Source organism: Rattus norvegicus, chromosome 5 (assembly GCF_036323735.1).
Source record: "Rattus norvegicus strain BN/NHsdMcwi chromosome 5, GRCr8, whole genome shotgun sequence".
In the NCBI taxonomy this organism is placed as follows: Eukaryota; Metazoa; Chordata; class Mammalia; order Rodentia; family Muridae; genus Rattus; species Rattus norvegicus.
In genome coordinates, this window is record NC_086023.1 from 137,444,153 (window position 1) to 137,462,477 (window position 18,325).

At 43.4% G+C, this 18,325-nt stretch overlaps 1 long non-coding RNA gene across 5 annotated transcripts; it reads right to left on the reverse strand.

The window, feature by feature from the left end:
• Positions 1-1,321: 1,321 nt before the first annotated feature.
• On the reverse strand, positions 1,322-5,284 carry LOC108351020 (uncharacterized). Of its 5 annotated transcripts, XR_005504962.2 has the most exons (4): positions 4,673-5,268; positions 3,454-3,653; positions 1,640-1,816; positions 1,322-1,542 (listed from the first exon to the last, which is right to left on the reverse strand). It is a non-coding gene; the product is annotated as an uncharacterized LOC108351020 (long non-coding RNA). The 5 variants fall into 5 exon arrangements; XR_010066615.1 differs by having other exon boundaries at positions 1,322-1,816; positions 4,673-5,284; XR_010066617.1 differs by having other exon boundaries at positions 1,322-1,816; positions 5,179-5,283.
• Between the last annotated feature and the right edge of the window lie 13,041 nt (positions 5,285-18,325).

Genomic DNA, 18,325 nt, shown 5'->3' on the forward strand with positions numbered 1-18,325 from the left:
CAGAAGCATTTTTTTGGGGGGCAGGGGGGTTTCCAGAGGAAATCCTTGACTGTTTCTTTACAGTCAAATCAAAGGAAACGCTGCAATGATGGTATATCTCAAAATATTCAGTAATTTCACTTTTCTTTAAGCTTTCCTTGTAGCTCTGTACTTGAAAAAAATGTAAGACTGTTTTATGGTCCATATTTACAGTATGACATAGGAAAAATCTGAAAATACTGATGGTGTGTCACACCAGTTTCTGATGCATTTGTCATGGGGCTGAGGATAGCATCAGAATTTTCTACATTATTCTTACCTTAAAGATTTATTTATTTTATGTATGAGTACACTGTTGCTGTCCTCAGACACACCAGAAGAGGACATTTGGACTCCATTACAGATGGTTGTGTACAGATGGATGTGGTTGCTGGGATTTGAACTCAGGACCTCTGGAAGAGCAGTCAGTGCTTTTAACTGCTGAACCATCTCTCTAGTCCCTCTACATTACTTTTTACAGTGGGGACAGAGTTATTTTGAATTATTGTACTGTCCCATAGCTGATCTGGGTGTCTTTCCTTTCCCTTGGAGGAGGAGACAGAGGCAAGTGGACATCATTTTTGTGGTGGTTTGAATAAAAATGGCCCCATGGGCTCAGGGAGTTGCTCTATTGGGAGGTGTGACATTATTGAAGGAAGTATGTCACTGGGGACAGGCTTTGTGGTCTCAGATGCTCAAGCCAGGTCTGGGGTTGCCTTTGTCTTCTTGATGTTTGCTGATTCAGATGTAGAACTCTCAGCTGCCTCTGTAGCATCATGTCTGCCTGTGTGCCATGATGGTAATGGACCAAACCTCTGAACTGTAAGCCAGCCCCAATGAATTTTCCTTTATAAGAGTTGGCATGGTTATGGGTGTCTCTTCACAGCAATAAAACCCTAAATAAACAATATTTTCCATACAAATTTGATGATATTGAAAAAATCAGTGGCCTTTTGGTACTCTGAAAACTAATGTCTCTATCAGAAAAGGTCACCGTGACTTCTAGGTCCTCCAGGGCTGCAGACCTTTATTGCTCAGCATTTTGTGGACCCAAGGGATTTCTGAGCACCAGAGCCACCCTGTCCTACTTCTCCAACTGTGTGCTTTGAAAGCCACACCTGTCGATTCTCTGCCTCTGCTGGTGTCCACTAGAGAGCAAGCTCTGGGAGGTGAGCAGCTGCACGTGAGTGGATTCCTCCCTCCAAGGACAACATCCAACACACACTAGGTATTTGGTGTAGGTTTGTTGGAATTGTTGAAGGAGTCACAGAAAGCTGACATGAATTTTACGGAAACAATACTGTTGCAAGAAACGTAATTGATATATTTTAAGCAAATGTAAGGAGACATGCTGAGATGCCCCCTCAGCATGGCGCGCCATGTTTCCATATTGAAGTTGGGGGTACTCTTCCTGAATGAGGTGAGGGTTTCCCATTCATGGTGTTGCTCCTCAAGCTGATTCTGATTCCAGGCATCATCCTGAAACCAACTGAGATGCATCTTACAGGTCCACAGCACCTGTATCTAGTGTTTTGGAGGATATAATATCTTAGGTCGTCACCAGTGTCACCTGATGACATTGTTCCCATGTTTATAGGAGCAGGCACAGAGTGCTTCAGACCTCTTGCAACTTGGACAAACACAGTCTATTATCTGTAGGTTCCAAAGGGGTCTGAAGCAAGGCTGGCCTGCCTGGTCCTCACTGTCACGTGCTGTGAGCTCGCCACAGGTGTCTAGGAAGGTGAAGGATTCAACACGTTCACATGTATTCTTTCCACCAGAGAGCCAGGGCTCTACTCTTCAAGAGAAAGGAGAAAGCAGTGTTAAATTACTTGTACTCTCTAATATTTTTTCAAGTTGCCTGATTATTTAACTTGGATGATTTCCACTTACTTGCCCCACATACAACCCTCCTTCCTTCACTGCCCTTCTTTGTTAGTTACAGAGTTTCCATCATTGACCAAACTCCACTCACAGGGTCCTGAATTCTTTTGACTAGGTAAGGACCAGAAACCTACTTTTAAAATCAACTGACTACTTGAGTTTAAATGGCTAATACTAAACACAATTTAAAAACCAGTAGTATCTGGGTTGGGGGGAAAGGGCTCAGCAGGCAAAGTGCTTATTTTGTAAGCATGAGGCCCTGAGTTAGATTACCAGAACCCACATTTTAGGAGCTAGGCATGAATACACACATGTGATTGCAGTGCTGGGGAGACAGAATAGGTATTGCTAGCTAGCCAGACTAGCCTACTTGGTGAGCTCCAGGCTAGTGAGAGACTCCATTCCTTCTCAAAAGGTGGACACTATCTGAGGAATGACACTCAAAGGATATCCTGTGGTCTTTAAAAAACACACAACCGACGTACTCCAATACATAAATTTGTATACAATGTACACACACACACACACACACACACACACACACACACACACACACACACACACAGTCCGGTTCTTAGTCATATCAACCATGTTCCAAGTGTTCATTAGTCACAGAGGTCACAGAATAGATCTAGAACATTGTCTCCATCATTCACTAGTCACAGTGGCCACAGCACAGATCTAGAATGTTATCTCCATCATTCATTAGTCACAGTGGCCACAGAGCAGATCTAGAACATTGTCACCATCAAAGAAAGTTCTCTTGGGTCAGAGCTTTTGTTTAAGTTATTTGAGCACAAAACATATTACTGTGCTATCTCTGTGTGCTTGGCTGTCTGAATCTTTTGTTAATGCCATTATATAAACCTTTACATCATCCAGACACACTGGTGACGTCACACTTGGCTAGGCCAGAGAAGTACCTTGTCATTGTGGGCATGCCTGTCTCTCCACTGTTCCTGAGGGAAACAGGAAAATGGTCTTCATTTTTTTTTTTTTAAAGAAGCCACTATGTCAGTTTCTGGGAACCTAGCAAGAATGTTTGTGCCCCGAAAGCTGAGTTTCTTTAGCTTGGATCCACTTGACTTCTAATAGCCAGAATTGCCCCAGACAGAGTCAGTGCTTGGCTGGGTGGAACTCAGAGAGCAAGAGTAGTCAGGGCTGGAGTGACGGCTCAGTGGTTAAGAGCACATATTGTTTTTGAAGAACTGGGTTCAGTTCCCAGTGCCCACATGGCAGCTCATGACTGTAACCCCAATTCCAGTTCATCAGATATATTCTTCTGACCTCTGACAGCAGGCACACAGGTGGTGTGTGTGTGTGTGTGTGTGTGTGTGTGTGTGTGTGTGTGTGTGTGTGTATTTTGCAGGCAAAACATATGCATGAAATAAACCCTTTAAAAATCCCAAAATTTGGAAAGGAATAAAAGAGCGGTCAGAGGCTCTGGAGCGTCTCTCTCCAACCCAAGTCCTGCATGTCTGTTTCCCAGGCGCCCTGATACAGACTCAGCTCAGGTGTCCTAGTGGCACGACATGACTGGCTTCTGCTTACCTGAAGTCCTTCCAGACCACCAGTGCATCCCACAGCCAGTTATTCCTTAAGGGAGACAGAATTCCTTCTTGTCACTGAACCGAGAAATACTGAAATGGTTTGACACACCTGGTGTTCTTAGGGGGCTGATTTCTCTAGAATTCTCTGGGTTCCTGCTCAGTTAGCACCATCTGCTAAGACCCAGCCAACACAGACGTCAACTAGAAAATGTAAGATAAAGTAACAAGGAATAAAGTATCAGGAATAAACTGTATTATCCAGGTGTCAACCTAAGAATGAGTTCGTGTGTCTACATATGAGTCATTTCTGGTACCCTGTGGTGAATTTGTCTGTATCAATTCAACATCACAGTGACAGTGACTACAGTATATAGATTACAGTTTGGGGGATTAACTGTCATATTTGGAACAATTTCTCTTGTGAGGATTTTGACTATTTTTAATTCTTTATATTCATAAATTATCATGAATTATTCAACTTCTGCTAAGATCTGTTGGGATTGTCGGGGTCATCTGCCTGGGAATTGTGGCACATGCCTGTAGTCCTGATACTTGGGAGGTGGTGGGGACTAGATCAGGAGTTCAAGGTCATCCTTGTTTTCATAGTGAGCTCAAGGGGATCCTGGGATATTTATGTGAGACCCTGTAGGTAGGACAGAACACAGGACCTACTTCTAGACGTCACCACCTGTGTTTGAGATAGAGGCAGCTGATAGCCCCTCCCTCAGAATCTTGATAAAAGCATAACTGGAAGCCCTCCCCTTGTAGCGGGAGCTGTTTCCCAGGGCAGGTGGTCTCTGGCCTGCTTCTGACGGCTAGGATGGGGGAAAATGGACTAATAGATTCTGGGAGGAATCAGACCAAAGCAGAACAACAAAATGGGCCCCATCTCTATGAGAGGAGCATGAGCCAGGTCCTACTATTACTTTAGTCCAGGGCAAATCCTGGTATCTGAACTCTGGTTATAGGCCACATTTTCTGGAAATGCAGATGCTCCAAAGAGGCAGCTGAGCAGGCAGGAGGGACAAAGGGGCAGTGTTCTCAACCTTCCTACTGCTGTGACCCATGCCGTGGTGACCCCCATCATAACATTATTTTGTTGCCACTTCATAATTAATTTTCCTGTATACGATAGCTAATGTGTGACCCCGTGGAAACCACTACATTAGCTCCACAGAAGTTAAAAATCAGAGTCTGGTTGCAGACGTCTCATGACTAACCAGAGAGGCACTCTACATTGGCTCCACAGTCCTGCATTCTTGTTTGTAAGGTCAAGCTTCCAGGTGCCCTCAGCCCCAGAACTTCTGAATGATGGTAGCAGTGGGGAAACTTTTCCCCAAGATGAGATCGGTGGCTCACCTGGTGTGGCTGAGGGTGGGTGGGAGGGTTGAAGGTGGGGGCTAGAGAGAAGGGAACTATTCAACAGGGCTGTTGGGGGGAGTAGGGACAAGGATGGAGGAGTAGCAGGAGAGGGGGGGGAGATGGACAGTGCGCTTAGTTGAAAGTCTGGAGGTGCTGGGAATGGAGATCCTTAAGGTGGGGTAGTAGGAAGGGGCTGTCAGAGGAGGGAAAGAGGTAGGGCAGAACACAGAGAGGGATGGGTCTTGTTGGAGAGCAGGCTGAAGGCTGGAAGGCTGAGCAGTTAGGAGAGGAAGGCGGGCTTTATGATGATGAGAGACGGGAGAACCAGGTGAGGAAGGAGGCTGCAGCTGAGCCGAGAACATACGAGGAAGCTTTCTGGTCATCTTTTCATAAGACTGCAGCTTCTCACTTCACTACAGCCAGTGTCTGAGCCAGTGTCAGGCCTGCTCCGGCATCAGTGTCATATGTCACTTGTTGCATCACCCATTGTGACCTTATACCCCACCCTTTTGGCTCAATGGGTAAATTCTGCTGAGCAAAGAGTGGGCCCCATTGCCTAGGTCCGAGTGATCTTGTGCAGTAACGAAAAGACATGGATCTGTAGCCATAGTCCCTTCCTGTTCCCCAATAACATGCATTTATGCCCCTCAGTAGGTAAAGCTTGGTTGAAGGGAAAGGACAGAGCCAAGAGTTTGGGGTGGGCAGCAGACATCCTGATGGTGGAATTGGGAAGATGGGAAAAGCTCAAATTGTCCTCTTCAGACAACCTTGCATCACCCGGGAAGAGAGTCTCAATGAGGGGCTGTCGATTTTGAGCTGGCCTGTGGGTGTTGCTGTAAGACTAAAGAAGAAATGTTTCTTTTATCCCGCACAAGTGGCAGCACCGTAGGGCCACATGGCATCTGTGGGATATTTTCATCTCAGTCAACAAAGCGTCTCACCCAGTAAGCTCCATCCCATATCACACTGCCAATGGTTACTCTCTGAGCCTGGCAGCAATCTCTCTACCCATCTAATTCCCAAGGTAGGTTGCCACCATGTCAGACATATACGTCCCAATTCTGTGGAGGCCCAGTGTGTCCAGCCACCTCAGGCATTGAACTCAAATCATCACAACACACAATAACCTCTGATCCAATTGATAAGATACAATTTAATTACCCACCTAAATAAGATATAAATTGCTCATCTGGACATACAAAGCCCTGTACACATCCATCCCTTAAGGATAGTCATAACAACGTGTAGATGTGCAGTGAGAAATCTTAACATCCGCTGCCATGTTCTCTCTCGGCTGCCTCTTGTCTCCTCCAGTCGTCTTCTCCTCTAAAACTTTTCTCCCGCCCATCCTTCCTTCTCATCCAATGACAGACCTCATTCTATCCTGTACCTGCCCTCACCTGCATAATGACATCATCCTACATGTGGTCATCCTTGTGGAGATTTGTCTTAACTGGTGTGGGAAGACCCATGCCATGGTGGGCGGCACCATCCTCTAAGCAGGGGGTTCTGGAGCATGCGAGAGTGAAGAAAGAAAGCTGAGTGCAAATAGGCACTAACTACACAGCCATCTCTCCCCAGCTCCATTGTCTAACTCTTAGGTAGAATCATAAATCCAAGGGGCAAGCTGGTAGGATGACTGCTGCCTCCTGAGTGTGTAGTGACTAACATCTGCACATTCTCATTATCTGAGATGCTTGCTCTATGAAGATGATTAAGGGGTTTCCCACATTTTGTCTCGCGTGGCACTTCTACTCCCCACAACAAGATGGAGCTTGGCACCTCATGTTGATGAAAAGATTTTATATTCTCTTTGGCTCATCTAAATAGGTTCCCTTCCCTTCCCTTCCCTTCCCTTCCCTTAACATTTTTATTTTTTTTGAGACACAGTCTCATCTATTCCAGGCTGACCGTGATACTGCTATGCAGTAGAGAATAATCCTGAATTTCTGATCTTTTACCTCTGCCCCTCAAGTGCTGGGATTATAGGCATCCATCACCATGCCTAGGTGTTCTAGTGCTATGAAGAGACATATGACCAAGGCAACTTCAAAGGCAACTTAAAGAAGAAAACATAATTTGGGCCTGCTACAGCTTCAGAGGGTTAGTCCATTGTCATGATGGTGGGAAGTGTGGCAGCATCCAGGCAGGCATGGTGCTGGAGAAGGAACTGAGAGCTACATTCTAATCTGCAGGCATTAGGCAGAGAAAGAGAGAGAGAGAGAGAGAGAGAGAGAGAGAGAGAGAGAGAGAGAGAGAGAGAGAGAGAGCTTTAACTTATTTGCATTTCCTAGTTAATTGTGAGTAGGGCAGCAACGACCATGGATGTGTGAGTCTCTCTCGTAGGATGTAAAGTCCTTTGGGTATATGTCAGGAGTGGTATAGCTGGGTCACATGCCAGTTCTATGTCTACTTATTTGAAACCTCCACACTGATTTTCAAAGTGGCTGCACTAGTCTGCACTCCCACCAACAGTGTGTAAGTAGTCCTGTTCTCCCCAACGCACCAGTCTGTTTTCATTTACATTCTTGAGGATGGCCGGCCAGCTGGCCATTCTCACTGGTATGAGATGGAATCCTTGCATAGTTTTAATTTGCAAGACCCTGGTAGCTAAAGACGTTGAGCACTTTTAAAAGAGTTTTCTAGACATTTGCATTTCTTCTTTTGAGATTTTCCATTTGGTTCCATAGCCCAATTTTAATTGGGTTGTTTTTTCTTCTAATTGGAAATGTATCTTTTATTTACCTGATGTGATTGTCCTCTAGGAAGCTTACTGCCCCTGTGGACTAACGTAGGCCTAGTCCTGGAAGCTTCTAGCCTTCGCACAATCTTAGGTAGACCTAGAGTGTTTTCTGCCTCTGAGACTCACTGACGAATAAGCTCACTCTTTCTGTCCTTTCTTTCTGAGCTCTTGATGGGTAGTTCAACTCAGCTGTTCTGGTTCAAACTTCTCCCCAAGCTAACTGATTCAATCTTGCTTCTCTCTCTTGGCCTCTCCTGAATTGCTCTGCTTGACCTCACACTGACTTTGGAATCTGTTCTAATCTTCTGGCTTCTCATTCCCTGGCTCATTCTGTCTTCACCTGTGTCTAGCTCGGTCTCTCTCTGCAACCTGTGTCTGTTCAACTGTCCAGGTAAAACTGCCTCCTCTCTCCGCACTGCTCCTCAGTTAGCTTCCCTTCCCCCTTCTGTTCTTGGGGGAGTTGGGCATATCCTATTCTGTCAAATCTTTCTCTGATTCATTATTTTGTCTGCCACTCAATTAGGTATCATTTTCAAGCATGGGTACTTCCTTCTCCAAACTAGCTTTACTTTCATTGTCTGGGATTAAAGGTGTGTGATAATGTCTGGGCCACACCACAACAGAAACAGTAAATAACACAATCTTGGGGTTCACAGTGTGATCAAATATCCTGCAACACCTAACGCTTAAGGTTTTGGGTTCTTTGTATGTTCTGGTCAGTAATCCTCTGTTGACTGACTAGCAGGGATTGCCCTGACTTTGTGGGCTTCAGTTTCCTTTGCCGTCTGGAAGACTCACTTTTGGTAAGGTCCTTCTATCTATTAACTCCAGAGATGGCTGCCTCCACTCACTGTTTGCTTCTTTAGACATTCTTTAACACTTCCAGGATGGATTGACATAATTCATCCTTCTTTCTGTAGTTATTATAACCTTCTTTTTCCCTGTACCTTGGAGACTTTCAATTTTTGCGAAAGGTCACTTTCCCCATTTATTGTTTCCAGCACTAAATTAAGTTTAGCTTAACTTAATTTTTAAGTGCAGGGCCCAGTCTAGCTAAGGATGCCTCAGAACCATGCTGTAGCCGAGGGCATCCTTGACGTTTTATCCTCTCAGCTGTATCTCCATGTCTGCCTTTTGTTTGATTTTATGTGCTTAATGACTATTTGTCTCGTCTGTCTTTATTTTTCTTTGTTTTGTCTCTTGCAGCTGGTTGGAATTACAGAACTGTTACTTTCTTTGTCCTCCAGCTGTGTTCGCAGTGGCTGTGGGGCGGTGGCACACTGAATTGGTGCATCCGTTCTGATCAGAAGGCTGCGGCTGAGGTGATAGGTTGGGTGGTAACTCTGAGGAGGGTGATGCAGTAGGGGAAGACTGATAGTTTTGGGATGCTGGTGGGTAAAAGTACCGATGAGAACCCAGGCGGGAAGACAAGGCTATGCTGATGTAACTTGTTGAGAGGTACGTACTCGCTACCTAGTATACACAAGGGATGGAATTAGGAAACAGTTAGGAAAAGTTTCCTCGGGTACCTCCAAGGGATACTGTGTCATTTCTGCTTTTCTGCGTGGCTGCTGGAGTGGGTCCCCGCTGCCTAATAAGCCAAAGTTCTTAATGGTGTTCCTCTCATTTTCCGAAGCAGAGAAGTTAACAAGCCTCCCAGGAATTCTTAGTTCAGAGCAGCTCAACTGCAGCTTAAATGGAGGACTCCTGGGGCAGCGGAACAGAGGAGGAGGGGCCTTGGGAATAGAGGAGTGAATTGGAAGACTCAACGCAAGAGGGGAGAGGAGCCAAGAACTTTCTACTCACATGACTTTGGTTTAATGGGCTTAGAGGCAGGCAGATTTCTGTGTGAGCGGCAGTTTTTACATCCTCCGGGGAAGTGCCAGGCTAATGGAGAGCTTCTGGGAGTTCCCGGTGGCCCAGAGTCTGGGCCTTGTAACCCGGGCCTGTAAAATGACACACACAGTTATCCTCAGGCAGGTCTCTCAACCCAGGAGGCACAAGCTGCCGACTCAGAAGCTTCCTCCCCTTCGAGCTGACCTTGACATTACAGTTTCTAGAGCTTTGAAGGTTGACTTGGCTAGTTCTTCCGTGATAGTTCAGAGACTGGCAGTAGGGTCACATCTGAAACCCCTGAGGGTTTTATTGCCGTTATTTGTAATGCCTTTTAATTTTTCCTCTCTACAAGGAAATCATTACAAACAGCCAACCAGTTCAACCCCTCAACACCAATTCCCACACCAGACTGCAAGTCTATTGTTTCTATATATATATATATATATATATATATATATATATATATATATATATATATATATATATGACAGGTGACTCTGGCTGTCCTGAAATTCACTATGTCGGTCAGGCTGACTTTGAACTCACAGAGGTCTGCCTTGTCTTTGCTTGTGATTAAAGGCATGCACCACCGTGCCTGGCCTTAGAAATAAACTTTAACATTGCATTGATAAGAACATATAGAATTTTTTTTTCACTTTTCCCAGAGATGGAGGCATATTGTGGCCTATAACAGTGTGACATAAATGTAAGTGACAGGAACATGGTATCTTTGCTTCTCATCTAAGACATATGTACTTTCAATAGATTCTTCCAAGAGTGCCTGGTGTTCTTAGGAGTCTCATCACCAGAGTAAATTATTGAAACTGAATCTATGAGTTGAACCAATTTGTCTCTGCCCATGTTGGGATGAGTCGAAAATTCACTCAGAGCCCCTGTTGGCAACAGTTTCAAGATCATAGAGTCAAAAGTGACTGTGATCATCCACTGTGGTGACACGGGCCTGTGACCCAGCTCTGGGTAGCTGGAGGAGAGAGAAGGGAAGATGATGTCATCTTGGCTGTGCAGTAAATTCAAGCCCAGCCTGGGCTGAAGGAGGCTCTGTCTCAAACAAATGGCCAGGCTAAATGACTCTTGGTCACATTGTTTTTTGCTTTTTGTTTTTTTGTTTTTTGTTTTTTTTAACTGTGGGAAGGGAAAAGAGGAAAATATTTTAAAGGTATAAATGTAATCTATAATTAACAAAGGGTTCATATTTTAAGAAGAAAAGTATAAAATATAAATTTGCTTATCTCCCATCGTTGTTCAAAATAGGGAAGCAGTCACTTTTTTCACTTGCGAACAGTCCAACAAGGAGTTAACATATATTTTAATCTGAAGTACTGATCACTGATGAGGTTGGGTGTCTTTGCAGGTATTTATCAGCTATATTCTTATTTTTTGAGGGCTTTCTGTTTATTCCATGATCCACCTTTCCTACCAGTTTTGTCCCTTTGACATGCTACTTACCAGTTATAAATATTTGTCCTTTCCTATGTATACTATGTATATTTTTATATATACTATGTATATTTTTGTAAACTGTACACTATATTTTTATGTATACTATCTATTTTTATATTATGTATATTATGTATACCCTGTATATTTTTATGTAGACTATACTATGTATATCTTGTGTAGACTATGCATATTTTTATGAATACTATGTATACTGTCTATATTTTTTTTTTTGAGCTGGGGACCGAACCCAGGGCCTTGTGCTTCCTAGGCAAGCGCTCTACCACTGAGCTAAATCCCCAACCCCTACTGTCTATATTTTAATGTATACTATGTATATTTATCACTCATAAGTATCTTTCCTCTCTATTATATGTTGCGAATATTTTCTCCCAATTATTTTTCTTTTAAAACATTCATTTTTTTTTTGGTTAAAATAGGTCAGTCTCTTCCCTTTTGGCCATGCACCTGTCCCTACTCAGGTTTATAGTCTGCATCCTCAGTTTATAAGAATGTTCTAGGGTGGCTTCGTGATTAAGAGTGTACAATGCTCTTCCAGAGGACGCCAGCTCTATGGCATCTGATGCCCTCTTCTGGTCTCCATGGACATCTGTACCCACACAGAGGAACACCTACATATAACTAAAAATGAATATAAAAATATTTAAAATATAAAAATGTAAAATAAAATATATAATAAAATATAAAAATATAAAATAAAAATATAAAAATAGCCCATATTCTACATATTTTCATTCTCACTGGACATTTACTTTTATCATTGTGTGATTTTCTTCCATATTGTCCCAGTACTATTGGTTGAATAGTATATTCCTTACCCTATTTTTTTAAAAATTACAGCATTACCTTTAGCCAAAGCTTCTGGTAGTTATGACTCTAGTTTGTACTTAATTATTTCATTGATCCATCTGGCAGTTCCCGTTACTAATATGGATTTTTTTTTCTTTTTAGTCTTGTTTTCTCTTTGACTACATAAAAATAATTTATTTATTTTTTTTATTATCTTTATTAACTTGAGTATTTCTTATTTACATTTCGATTATTATTCCCCTTCCCGGTTTCCGGGCCAACATCCCCCTAACCCCTCCCCCTCCCCTTCTCTTTGGGCTTCCCCTCCCCATCCTTCCCCCATTACCACCCTCCCCCAACAATCACGTTCACTGGGTGTTCAGTCTTGGCAGGACCAAGGGCTTCCCCTTCCACTGGTGCTCTTACTAGGCTATTTATTGCTACCTATGAGGTTGGAGCCCAGGGTCAGTCCATGTATAGTCTTTGGGTAGTGGCTTAGTCCCTGGAAGCTCTGGTTGCTTGGCATTGTTGTTCATATGAGGTCTCGAGCCCCTTCAAGCTCTTCCAGTCCTTTCTCTGATTCCTTCAACAGGGGTCCCGATCTCAGTTCAGTGGTTTGCTGCTGGCATTTGTCTATGTATTTGCTGTATTCTGGCTGTGTCTCTCAGGAGAGATCTACATCCGGTTCCTGTCGGCCTGCACTTCTTTGCTTCATCCATCTTGTCTAATTGGGTGGCTGTATATGTATGGGCCACATGTGGGGCAGGCTCTGAATGGGTGTTCCTTCTGCCTCTGTTCTAAACTTTGCCTCCCTATTCCCTGCCAAGGTTTTTCTTGTTCCCCTTTTAAAGAAGGAGTGAAGCATTTGCATTTTGGTCATCCTTCTTGAGTTTCATGTGTTCTGTGCATCCAGGGAAATTCGAGCATTTGGGCTAATAGCCACTTATCAATGAGTGCATACCATGTGTGTTTTTCTGGTACCTCACTCAGGATGATATTTTCCAGTTCCATCCATTTGCCTATGAATTTCATAAAGTCATTGTTTTTGATAGCTGAGTAATATTCCATTGTATAGATGTACCACATTTTCTGTATCCATAAAAATAATTTTAAAAGATGCTTTTACTTTATTTGCAAGGATGTTTTACCTCCTTGTATGTCTGTGCACCATGTGCATGCAGTACCTGCATGAGCCAGGAGAGGGCATCAGATCTCCTGGAGCTGGAGAGGGTTGGGAACCACCATGTGGGTGCTGGGAACTAGACTCAGGACTCTGCGAGAGCATCGCTGCTTTTAACCACTGAGTTGTCTCTCCAGTCCCATTTCAGGTATGTTTATATGATTAATAATAAATTTAGAGTCAGCCCACCAAGTTCCATAAAGGAAAGTTTGGGGCTTAGGAGTGAATTGGGTGTTTTGCAGAGATGACATCATTATAGAGTGGAAGTTTCTCATTCAGATGTCTGAAAACCGGTGTCATTTTTTAAAGTAAAGCTTTACTCAGCTCTTCATTTAAACCTTAAATGAACTTATTTCTACCTATCAATGAGCTTATTCCTATAAATAATGTATATTTTGTAGCTATCATTGATGATAACTTTTTTCCATTGTACTGACAGTACAAAGATATTTTAGATATTTTCTTCTTTATCTTGTATATGGGTTTATCTCTTAAATATTATTTTATTTTTTTGATTTTTGAAACATTTTCCTATGTATCCCTGAGTGCTCTGGAATTCACTTTGTAGACCAGGGTGGTCTTGAACTTACAGGGATTCACCTGTCTCTGCTTCCCAGATGCTGGCATCAGAGGCTTGTGTTACCACACTCAGCTTCCTTAAATCTATTTATGTACTATGCTACATAAAATGTTTTCTAATTTGGAATCCTTTTCTCATTTAGTGGGTAAGTGATTCTTGGCTATGCTATATTACTATTTTAACATGTGGCTAAATTCCGGTGAACATTTTGCTAACGATACTTACATCTAGTGTTTGTTCTTCAGATCATGTTTAATTTTGCATACGAGTGTGTGTCTGTGTATTTGATGTGCACCTGGGTGCAGTACCAGTGTAGACCAGAGGCATTTGATCCCCTGGGGCTGGAGTTACAAGGCCACCTGATGTGGGGGCTGGGAACCAAACCAGTTCACTGTAAGAGCAATGCACACTCTTAATCCCTAGACCATCTCTCTAGGCCCTGGGCCTGGTATTTGTGAGAGAAAGTTGGCCTTAAACTTTCACGTTTGTGGTATCTTTGCCCAATTATACCACCCTTGTGATAAAAAAGCACCAGCAGCCATACTTCCTGTGCTCTGAAATAGTTTTGTTAGTGTGGGAAAACTTGTTCCTTATCTGAGCCCTAAGACTCATTTTATTATGATTAATTGTGGGTCCAAATTCTGCCCCACCAATGGGGTGTGGGACACTCTGTTGGGGAGGTGAAAAGTGGGGAGCTTGACTGTGTTTATCCCAGGTTAGGGTGAGAATTAGGGTTATGGTTAGGGGTAGGGGTAGGGTTAGAGTTAGGGTTAGGGGTTAGGGGTAGGATTGGGGGTTAGGGGTAAGGGGTAGGGTTAAGGTTAGGATTAGGGGTTAGAGTTAGGGTTAGGGTTAGGGTTAAGGGTTAGGGGTTAGAGTTAGGGTTAGGGTTAGGGTTAAGTGCTGCGCTATAAGGAAGCAAGCATGGAGACACTTCTCAGGAGGAAAACACAGTTTTAGATGGGGGTTCCCTCACTCCTGGGGATCTAGTTGTCACTAGAAACTGCACAGAGAAGTCAGGAAAGAAGTGTCAGGGGTCCATGGGCCCAAGATGAGGCTGGGCCCATTGGGGTCCTGTGGGCTGCATTTAGCTTGGGTGCAGGGGGGTGAGGATTGGAAGGGGATATGAGAGCTCTGGCTTCACTCACAGGGGATTACTCTTAGCTTGGCAGTGAATGTCTGGAAGCACAGAGAGGCCTTCTAAGGGGAGACTTAGGCTGTGGCTCTGTAGGCAAAGGCTTTCTCCGTGTTTCCCATGGTGGCTCTCAATGAAAGAGGCAGTCTATGTTTATTCATACTGTTTACTGACTGTTCATCATGGAAAATGGATCCACACCAACTCAGGCTGGATCAGAGATTAAATACCTTTTACAGGGAGGAATGTTCTGGAAGGGAGGCTTATTGGCTAAGCCCTTAAGGCCTCAAGGTACCTCATTAGCATGTAGAACTCTATTTTAAGCTACTTGACCGGTGTGGGGAGTGTGGACATGTGACAGGTCAGGAATCTGACAGGGAGAAATATTAATTTTTTGGTTTTTTTTCACGATGAAATATTTTTAAAATTAATTAATTAATTAACTTTACATCTAGACTTCAGATTCCCCTCTCTCTTCTCCTCCCAGTCCTTCCCCGACGTTCCTTTCATTCCTATCAACTCCTGTCTTTCTTTTCAGAAGAGGGGAGGCCTCCCATGAATATCAGTCAGCTTTGGTATATAACGTTGCAGTAAGATTAAGTGCATCTTCTCCCAAGGCTAGACAAGGCACTCCAGGTAGGGGAAAGGGTCCCAAAGGCAAGCAACAGAGTCAAGACAGCCCGTGCTCCCACTGTGGCATGGTTTTCTGAGACAAGGTCTTACTTTGTAGCCCTGGTTGGCCTGAAACTATCCATGTAGATCAGGCTGGCCGCAAACTCACAGACATCTGCCTCTGTCTCCCTCCCTCAGTGCTGGAATTAAGAGTGGAACCACCACTCCCAGCACAGACTATGTTTTAAGGAGCATCTCACTGTGTAACAGGCTGACTTCAAAGTTGGGCTTCTCCTACCTCAGGCTCTGGGGAGCCTTTGCATGACCCTGCTTCACTTCTAAGGCTAAAGGTGTGGGCACCTGACTGACTTGGGGCTTCTACTTCCTGGGAAAATTTGTCCAGTTAAAATTTCTTTTAAGGGGTTGGGGATTTAGCTCAGTGGTAGAGCGCTTGCCTAGCAAGAGCAAGGCCCTGGGTTCAGTCCCCAGCTCTGAAAAGAGAAAGAGAGAGAGAGAGAGAGAGAGAGAGAACGAACCAGTGGAAGGTTATGTTTGTCTTCGATAAATTAAAATTGTTTATTAAAATTTTTTCTTTTAAAAAAAGCATCCATTTCATCTATATATTCAAAGTTTCTGATTTCAAGTTTTATATAGTAGTTTCTCAAAATGACAAGTGTCCCTTGTCTTTGTCATTTCCTCTCCCCGGAACATATTACTTGCCTATTGCTTATGCCTTTGAATATACTAGTGTGAAAAAGAAAACAACCCTTTTTAATATTTCATTAATTTATGCATTTACTTTCATTGGTTTTATTTCACTTGTTATTTATTTAATTGCTTTCACATAGTTTTAAAAGACTTATTTTATTATTTTATGTGCATGAATGTTTTGTCTGTCTGCTCACTGCACCAATGAACAGTGCCCAAGGAGGTCCGAGGAGGACGTAAACTCCCCCGAGGCTGGAGTTAGACAGTTGTGAGCTGCCATGTGGGTCCTGGGAATTAAACGGGGTCCTCTGCTAGAGTAGCCAGTGCTCTTAACTCCTGAGACATGTCTTTAAACCCCTGATTTTATGTCATTTTTTTTTTAGGTTGAAGCTTGCAGCATTAATTTTTACTTAAAGTGTTGTTTTTGAGTAAAGGTACTAAAGTATTTCTTTGTCTGCCTGTTTTGGATACAGACTAGGTCTTTTGTTTGTTATTTGTTGTTATATAGTTTATAACTTCCATTTTGATTTTCTTTTAATTCCAAGGGTGACATAAATAGTTTTAAATTTTCCAAGCGTAGGTTTTATTTGATTACATGCTACCTTGTGTGTATGTGTGTGTATGCGTACGTGTGCTGGTAATTGAACCCGTGGTGAAATTCACAGAGCTTGACACAGCAGACTGTTTCTCCAGCCTTTAGCCTATACGTTGATATTCTCTTGGTCTTTCAAGACAGATGTTAACAATGGCTACTTTTCTGTGCTTCCTGTTGGGCTATCTGTATGGTGCCTTCCCTTAGTTTTAAGGTCTTCTGGTTGTTGAGGATAATTTTTCATTTATTTATTTATTTATTTATTTATTTATTTATTTATTTATTCATTCATTCATTCATTCATTCATTCATCTCACATCCAAATATCAGCTCCCCTCTCAAGGTCTTCTGGCTGCTGTGGAAAAAAAATATATATATTCATTCATTTTACATCCCAATATCAGCTCCCCTCTCCTCCAAGTCCCCACCTACTCTGGCACATCAATCACTGCAGGACTAGACACATCCTCTCCCCCTGAGGCCAGACAAGGTGGTCCAGTTAGGGGAACAGGATCCACAGGCAGGCACCAGAGTCAGGGACAGCCCCTGCTCCAGTGGTTGGGGGACCCACATGGAGATCGAGCTGCACATCTGCTCTATACGTGCACAGGGGCTGGGGCTAGGTCGGGTCCATGCTCACTCTTTCGTTGGTGGTTCAGTTGTGGATACTTTGTCTCCCTGATATAGAAAGAAACACCCACCTAGTTGCGGATGTGTGGCAATGAAAGGCAAGAAGTTGCTCTCATTTCGAGGGGGGAACCTCAATAGCATGATTTCATCACTCCTTGTGCTGGCGTCTAAACTCAGAAGCATCATTTCATTAAACTGTCATTTTAAAGTGCCGTGTAATTTTAACTCATGCACAAATGGATACAAATTGTACATAACAATGGGTGTTATGTATTGTTTTGATACAGTGTATCTTTTTTGAAATGCTTGGGTTAAACATGTCTACCTGCTCCTCATCCGTTATTTCTTCAGAGTGAACTTTTAATATCTTCCCGATAGAGGTCTGAGGCACACAGGGCACAGCTGTTCTCTATAGTCGCCCTATGGGGCAACACCACTCAAAGTATCTTAATCACTGACCCGTCTAGTGGGTCCAGTTATTCAGGGTTCCGAAGGGGCGCTACCCTTGGGCCAATGGGGGGCGAGAGAAGAAGGAGACCAAGCAAGATTCTATTGTCAAGGTCTCGTTTATTGAGAGAAATGTACAGCATTTAAAGCTCTGAGGCAGGAATAGAAGCGGGAACTGAAGCTTAGGGTGGGGAGTTTGGGAAGTGCCCAAGGATATAGGGTGAATCACTAAACTGCAAGATATCCTCCTTAAACAAAGAGGCAACAGTCTTCCGGGGACATGTTCTTTGAAAAGGTCGAACCCTTCTCAGGAATCTGCTCAGGGACATCCGGTGTTTTGCTTAGGCTGAAACATCCTGTGATTGCTCCCGGGGTCTTCCTGGGAGAGGCTTTTGTCCAACAATCTCATAATCTTACAGCAGCCACCTGAGCTTCTGTGGCCATGCAGCCCAGAGTCACATAGCCACCTGGAGCTATGCAGTCATGAAGCGGCCAGACCCAAATCCAATACTGCTCCCTACATTTGACTGTAATATCATATCCACTGGCCAGCCTTACCCCAGACTTCCCTCTTTTCTACTCTCAGCTCTGTAACAGAATTCTCCTTCTGGCCTCCATGGTTACCTTCCCTAGACTACACATAGGAGCCAATTCATGCACACACTTGTCTTTCTCTGCCTGGTATATTTTCCTTTAACATGATGTTCGTTAGTTCCATTCATTTTGATGTAAATGATAGATTTCATCCTTTTTTTGATGACTGGTATTACATAGCGCATA